This window comes from Apium graveolens, chromosome 10, assembly GCF_009905375.1.
Source record: "Apium graveolens cultivar Ventura chromosome 10, ASM990537v1, whole genome shotgun sequence".
Taxonomy (NCBI): domain Eukaryota; kingdom Viridiplantae; phylum Streptophyta; class Magnoliopsida; order Apiales; family Apiaceae; genus Apium; species Apium graveolens.
In genome coordinates this window covers 22,628,966-22,637,191 of record NC_133656.1, presented here as the reverse complement: position 1 = coordinate 22,637,191, position 8,226 = coordinate 22,628,966, and the positions used below count along the sequence as shown (strand labels likewise).

Here is an 8,226-nt window from a genome sequence, read left to right as displayed (position 1 = left end):
TAGCTTTGTGAGTGGGTCTGCTATGTTGTTATGTGTGTCAACTCTATTTTAATACAATACAAGAAATTTTACCGTGCTCCCACTAACCCTTTTGTAGACGCATGGTTCATCTTCGTTTTTGATAAAATCAAACTCTTTGATTGTCTCATCAAAACGAATGTTCCATCTTTCGAGAAGCCTGCTTTAAACCATATATGGTTCGCAGCAGCTTACACACTAGATTTTCATTTCTCTTGGAAAGAAAACCATCTGGCAAATTGCCAGATCTCATAGTCGTAGTAAGCAGCATTCGCAAGCAAAATCCGAACTGATTTTAACAGGGCTACAGGTAAAAGGTTTCATCAAAGTCAATCCATTGCCTTTGTTTGAATTCTTTTGCCACAAGCCTGGCCTTAAAGGTCTCCACCTGGCCATCTACTTTAATCATTCTTTTGTATCCAGTATACATAGATTTCTTTCCGGATTTCATGGCACTATGCCATTTCTCTGAGTCAACACTATTCATAGCCTCATTATAGGTCACAGGGTCGTCATCATCAATGATCGACAACTCATTGTCATTCTCAATCACAAGGCCATAATACGTCTCAGGTTGGCGAGACACTCTCCCTGATCTATGAATGGGCTGTTCCACAAAAGGTTGTTCAGTCAGAACAGTTGTTTCCACTTGTTCTGTAGTAGTTTGTGCTTCTTGAACTTCATCAAGTTCAATTTTGCTCCCACTGTTTCCTTCAAGGATAAACTCCTTTTCCAAGAAGGTAGCATGTCTGGATACAAATACCCGATGATCGGTGTAAAAGTAATACCCTAAAGTCTCTTTAGGATATCCCACAAAACTACATTTTACGGATCGATATTCCAGCTTATTTGGGTCAACTTACTTGACATAAGCTGGACATCCCCAAATCTTAACATATTTAAGACTCGGTTTCCTTTCTTTCCATGTCTCATACGGAGTTTGAGGAACAGATTTGGAAAGCACCTTATTCAGTAAATATGCTGAGGTTTCCAATGCATAACCCCATAGGAATACTGGAAGATTTGCATAGCTCATCATGGACCAAACTATGTCTAACAAAGTTCAATTTCTCCTTTCAGATACCAATCTGGAGGTGTCCACTGGGAGACTATACCATTTACTTTGAGATAATCTAGAAATACTCCATTAAAGTATTCACCACCTCGATCTGATCGAAAAGTTATAATACTATGTTTGGTTATTTCTCCACTTCATACTTATACTCTTTGAACTTTTCAAAGGCTTCAGACTTGTGTTTCATCAAACACATATCTGAATCTAGATCTGTCATCTATGAAAGTAATGAAGTATGAAAATCCACCCATGGCTTGCGTAGACATTGGTCCACATACATCTGTGTGTACCATTCCTAGCAAATTTGCAGTCCTCTCTCCATGTCTACTAAATGGAGACTGCATTGCCACTATAAAGTGAGATTTTCATCATCTCTTTTCTTTTATTAGTTTGTTCAATCTGAAATAAATTATGTCATATACATACAGACCAATATTTAAAGCACCACGTCCATAAAGAATATTATCTCTAAGAATAGAACATTCATTATTCTCAATAATAAATGAAAATCCAGCCAAGTCTAACATGAGAATAATATTCCTCACAATCGAGGTAACAAAATAACAATTATTTCAAATAATAGTCTTGCCCGTAGGCATATGTAAATGAAATGATTCTACATCTTCAGCAGCAACTCTTGCTCCATTTCCCATCAGTAGAATCACCTCCTCTTCCTCAAGAGTCCTACTTCTCCTTGGTCCCTGCAACAAATTGCAGATTTGAGAACCACGGGCGGTATCTAATACCCAAGTAGAAATTTGATTTAATGACAAATTCACTTCTATCATGAACATACCTGAATCAGAAGCGGTAGTCTCACTACCCTTCTTCTTCTTCAATTCTGCAAGGTAAACCTTGCAGTTACTCTTCCAGTGCCCCAACTTGTTACAGTGAAAGCAAACGACTTTGCTCTTGGGGTCTTCAGCTTTTGGTGGAACCGGCATTTTCTCACCTACTTTCTTCTTCTTGGAAGGGTTCCTCTTCCTTTTCTTAGGATCAGAACCTTCACCAATTAGAAGAACAGAACTCTTCTTAGGGGGAAAATTCGATTCCGCAGTCTTCAACATGTTGTGGAGTTCAGGCAGGCTGACATCCAACTTATTCATGTGAAAGTTCACAACAAACTGCGAGAACGAACTCGGAAGCGATTGCAAGACCAAGTCTTGGCTCAGCTCCCCATCCATGGCAAAACCAAGTTGTCCAAGACGTTCAATCAAATTGATCATCTTAAGTACATGGTCATTCACAGATGATCCCTCAGACATCCTACAACCGAACAGCTCCTTCGATATCTCATATCGAGCTTTCCTCCCCGCCACATCATACAACTCTTGTAGATGCATGAGGATAGTGTGAGCATCCATATGCTCATGTTGCTTCTGTAGCTCAATGTTCATGGAAGCTAGCATGATGCATTAAGCAACATTTGCATCATCTAACCACTTACGATACACAACATGTTCATCATTATATGCATCACTAGCAGGTTCAGTAGGCTTAGGTGAGTCAATCATGTATTCCAGCTTCTCAATCCTGAGAACAATTCTCAGGTTTCGAAGCTAGTCAGCATAATTAGGACCAGTCAATTTGTGAGCATCCAGTATGCTCCTTAGTGATAGTGCAGAAGACATAATGTATATTGTAAATCTGTAAATGATAAACACATAACAACACTTAGCAAATATTCGATTTCATTTTAAAACACTATATGAATCGGGTCTTTATTCATAAGTGGCTCCCACTAGTTTATCTAATTTATTCAACCCCCTACGTGAAAAATTAAGCATTCATAATGCTAGTGGGAATAGGGATCCTACATTCCATCATACAACCTCGGCTGTGGCACGAACCGCGATGTAATGTTCAATAGGCAGACAACTCTTGTCAATTACATCTTATGTTATTCCCTAATCAAACTTTAGCCTCTTGAATACTTGAGTCACGGCTGTGGCACGACAAACTCAAAACTCAATATTCTAAGTCAAGTCTAACCCAACATTCCGTACAATTGAATCAGTCTCCAACGGCCCACGGCTGTGGCACGTACCGACCTTTAGATTCTAATTCAATGTACACATCTCTATGTAATGGACAAGTATTTCTTATTTCGAAATCAAAGCCCTCGGCTGTAGCACGAACTGACAATGATTTAAAAATAAGAACTACTTTCTATCAAGTTGGAAGGCTATGACCGACACAAGCCCGTTGTATCATTGGCCAATTACTACTCTATATTATTTAATTTTAGAGGGATTATATTACGTTACAATCATAATCATATTATAAAGAGATTCTTCCTTTTAAATTAAATATTTTAAATCAATAATCAATAGTCAGATGATTCCCAGATCGGGTGGAGCATTGTCAAGAGGCGTCACTTAATAACCCTTTCTTACAGATAGAAATCTGTTGTTGACAGAATCATCCTTTCTCTCATATTGAAAATTCATATTCAATTACGTGTTTCACAAACACAAGAATCTCATGATTGTATTCATAATATTGTTATTAAGGTTATGAAACAATTTCACTATACTAGGTTGTATAACAAACGCCTTATGTTCATTTAAGTTCACCTAAATCTATCATCGCATGATAAACTAAGCATATATCACATATATCAACATGAATAAACATCAAGGTAGGCATGTTATATCATCTAGAACATTAGTCTAAGCATTATACATCTCTATGTATCACATGAAGCATTTAAAAGCAATTAAAAATAGTCAAAAACAGCTTTAAAAACTTCATGGAAATATAAACAATTCAAAACTTTTATATAAACTAAAATTGATCACTCCATTAGATTTGTCTCGGAAAAACGAATCCAACGGTATATTGCACGCGTTAAAAACAGTCAAAACGGAGTTACGAAACTCCCAGAAAATCAATTTTAAAATCAACAGAGGGCTGTAACGCATTACAGGAACGCGTTACAAGCCCTGTAACGCATTCCGGTGATGCGTTACACCCCTTTTAAGCCATTAAAGGGTGTAACGCATTCCGTGAATGCGCCACAGGTGTGTAACGCATTCCCGGAATGCGTTACACCCCTATATTTTTTTTTGTAGCCGTCGTTGCTTTTCTGTCTCGAACTGCGTGCATGACAGACATCTGTGTACCTGACTTCTCTTTCTTTCCATGCATCACACAAACAGCAGACAAAAGCAGCAGATATATACAAACATACTTACAATTTATATTTTTATATATATGATTCTTTAATTACGAATTTAATTGCAAGAACTTCAAAAATTCATAATAAGAAATCTATACATCATAAAATTATGAAAAAAATACCCAGACGATCTACAACACTTGTAGAACCCAGATCAACATTCAAAATTATTCTGAGAATCGATTTCTGATCAGACAAAATTAATCCATAATATAACTTGTAAAAATCATAATTAATTAATACAAGCACATAAAATTCTGAAATTTTTACCACAGATCTATATGCATACAACCTATGCTCTGATACCAATGTTGGATTTTAATCATAGCGGGGGCATGGCAAAACACTTTTACACATATAAAATCCGAATAAAAGCATATAAATCGTGAATAAAAATTCGAGGGATCAAATCTAACCTTTTAAAATAATTCGGAGACAACGATCAGAGATCCTTAGCAATTGCTCCTCAAGTGTGAAGCACTCCACCGGTATCCACCAAGAAAATGATGTTAAGGAGGAGGAAGGAGGTGGAGAGAATTGGGTTTTCCAAACTTTTTGGGTTTTTGGGTTTGATGTGGGTTAGAATAAAATAGGGTCTATAATAGTGTATTTATAGGAAAAATTTTCAGCTGAAATTTTCCCATAAATAATATTATTATTATCCCATTTATTATTCTCATTAATAATTAAAACACCTTTTAATTATTAATCCTTTTTCTAAACACTTTAGAAATAATTCTCTCTCTTGATTTAATTTCCAAAAATTAAATCCTTAATTAATAATATTAAGAACTTTTCTTAATTAATTTATAATCAATTAAATCTCATTTAATCAATTATTAAATTTGCCAATTAATTATTTATTTCATAAATAAATAATTATTAGCCATTATTAATTAATTCCTCCACCATTAAATCATTCTCTTTTTACGGTGTGACCCTGTAGGTTCAATATTAAGCCGGTAGTAGAAATAAATAATAATAAAACTATTTTATCATTATTTAAATAAATTCTCTAATTTATTAAATATGATTAATTAATTAATCACATTTATTCTATATCGTGAGTGATGCTTCTCAACATATCGCGATTATCCGGATAATATGAATTCACTGCTTAGAATACCAAGAACCTGTCAGTGAATAGTTACCGTACAATAAACTCCTTCTACCCTACAATATTCCGATTAAATACAAGGCATGGATCTCGTGTCAAGCCTATCTAATTCAATCACTTGCTTACCATTTACTTGCGTAGTTCTATGCAAATTAGAAACTCCTTTCTAAATTCATTCACTCTGGCCAGAGATTCCTGAACTAGCATAAGTGGATCAGCCTTGAACATTCGCTTCCTTCACTGGAAGGGGTAGATCCTTTATTGATCATACACTATCTTCGTGTATAAATTCCTATACCCAGAAGAGCCCTAATAATTGTCCCTGGAGACTAAGAACTAAACCAAAGCATAGTTCAGTGTACAGAAGATGACTATGATGACCTCAAGTCTAAGGATACTTGTACAACTATCACTAAGCGAACAACTGCTGACACGTGAGTGAACTCCATCAGTTGTTCAGCTGGGCGAGTCATGTTCAGTGAACTTATTCCATAATAAGCACCTACATACTAGCTATAGTGTCACCACACAAATGTCTATGAGAACAGACATCCTTCATAATGAAGCAAGCATAGTATGTACCGATCTTTGTGGATTATTAATTACCAGTTAGTAATCCTATGACCAGGAACTATTTAAGTTTAGAGTTATCATCTTTTTAGGTCTCACTATTATGATCTCATCATAATCCATAAAAAGCTTTACTCTAAACTATGGTATATCTTATTTAAATACTTAAATAGATAAAGCCCGTAATAAAAACAAAACAAGTCTTTATTAATATCAATGAAATCAAAACAAATTACATAAAAGTTATTCCTAAATCCTCATACATGATTGGACTTAGGACATATTCCTTTCAAGAATACCTCTCATGAACTTCTTGAAAACTTCCAGAAACTTGGCAAATTTCTTATCTAACTTCTGCTTCTGAAGTCTTTTAGGATATGGAGGAGGTGTATAGACTTGTTTATCCACAGTATTATCCTCAGGAGGATTGTTTGCAACAGCTTTCTTCTTCGGTTCCACCTCGGCATCCTTCTTCACAACTTTTTCAGCTACAATCTCATATTCTGGAATTGGCAAGGGTGCAGACGCACCTGCATTCTGGACAGAATTTTCAGACTCTTCGTCTTACTGAATTTGGTGGCTTGCGACCTTTCCAGATCTCAAGGTGATGGCGTTCACCTGTTCTTCAACTTCCCTCTTTCCTGGATTGGCTTCTGTATCGCTAGGAATCGTTCCTGGTGGTTGATTCAATAAGGCGTTAGCAATTTGCCCTATTTGATTCTCCAGAGTCTTGATAGAAACAGCCTGGCTTTTGCATATAAGAGTCTGGCTTATGCACATAAGCCTCAATTCCTCCAATTCATATTTTTTATTCGAAGATTGACCTGCACCTTCATGAGTTTGTTGTTGAAGTTGGAGTTGTTGTCTCGGTGCAAATTGTTGCTGAAAACCAGGAAGATTGAATTGCTTGTTTCCAAACTACTGGAACGGTTGTTGCATCGCATTCTGATTATTGCTCCAGCTGAAGTTAGGATGATTCCAGTTGTCAGGATGATAAGTTTCTTGATCTGGTTGTTGTGATCTCTGAAAGTTTCTCACAAACTGAGTTGATTCACTAGATATAGCGCATTGCTCCGTCGCATGCGAACCTGCACACAGCTCACAAACACTGGTTATCTGATTAACACCATAGTTAGCAAGAGAATCGATCTTCATAGACAACGCCTTTAGTTGAGTAGTGATAACCATAGTTGTATCCATTTCAAGAACTCCTGCTACCTTGCCATGTGGCAATCCCTGGGTTGGATACTGATATTCATTAGCAGCCATCAATTCAACTAGATCATAAGCTTCCTCATAACTCTTTGCCCATAATGCTCCACCTGATGCTGCATCGAGCATGGGTCTTGACTGTGCTCCCAAACCGTTATAGAAGCAATTGATGATCATCCAATCAAGCATTCCATGATGAGGACATTTCATAAGCATCTCCTTGTAGTGCTCCCAAGCTTCACATAGAGATTCTCCCGATTGCTGCGCAAATTGAGTAAGAGCATTCCTGATTGCAGCTATATTCGCCATAGGGAAGAATTTAGTGAGAAACTTTTGAGCAAGATCTTCCCAAGTAGCAATCGAACCAGCTGGTAGAGAGTGTAACCAGCTCTTAGCCTTGTCCCTCAGAGATGCCTTGTCCCTCAGAGATAATGGGAACAGTCTCAATATCACCGAATCCTTCGACACACCATTGAACCTGAATATGTCGCAGATTTTGTATTATCCCATATTTGCAGATATTATTATTATCATTATTATTATTTGAAGTTGTTTATGTGATTATTATGTGAATTTTTGGTGAATTATCTAGTAATTGCAATTGGTGTTTGGATGTTTATATGGGATAAAATTTGAGTATTTTAATTTTATATGACCAAAATAAAGTATTGATAATTGTGATATTTTTCTGATAATTTATAGGTTGTTATATGATTTTAAAAAGAATTTATAGATTTAATAAATTATTTTATAAAACCGGGAATCGTCTAACCTCAACCGTTTTTACGTTTTTATAACCCGGAATTCTTCGGAAAACTCCTTTCTAACCTAATTTGTTTATTCTGAACATTTTCTGTGTTTTGACTTTTTCAATCCGGAGTACGGTTTGACCCGTAAGAGTCCCGGCGCAAAATTTTTGATATGATAATCATTTCGGTAGATCAATAAAACCCGTATTCTTGAGAGACGGGATATTTTCACATTATTTTCTCCTAGGGTGTTTTATAAGAAGTTCAGTTTTGATATTTATCCAAAACTGATACCGAATTGTAT

At 36.2% G+C, this 8,226-nt stretch overlaps 1 non-coding gene across 1 annotated transcript; it reads left to right on the top strand.

Moving 5' to 3' along the window:
• Positions 1-7,360: 7,360 nt before the first annotated feature.
• Positions 7,361-7,467, top strand: LOC141694629 (small nucleolar RNA R71). Its single transcript, XR_012563917.1, has one exon. It is a non-coding gene; the product is annotated as a small nucleolar RNA R71 (small nucleolar RNA).
• Positions 7,468-8,226: the final 759 nt, after the last annotated feature.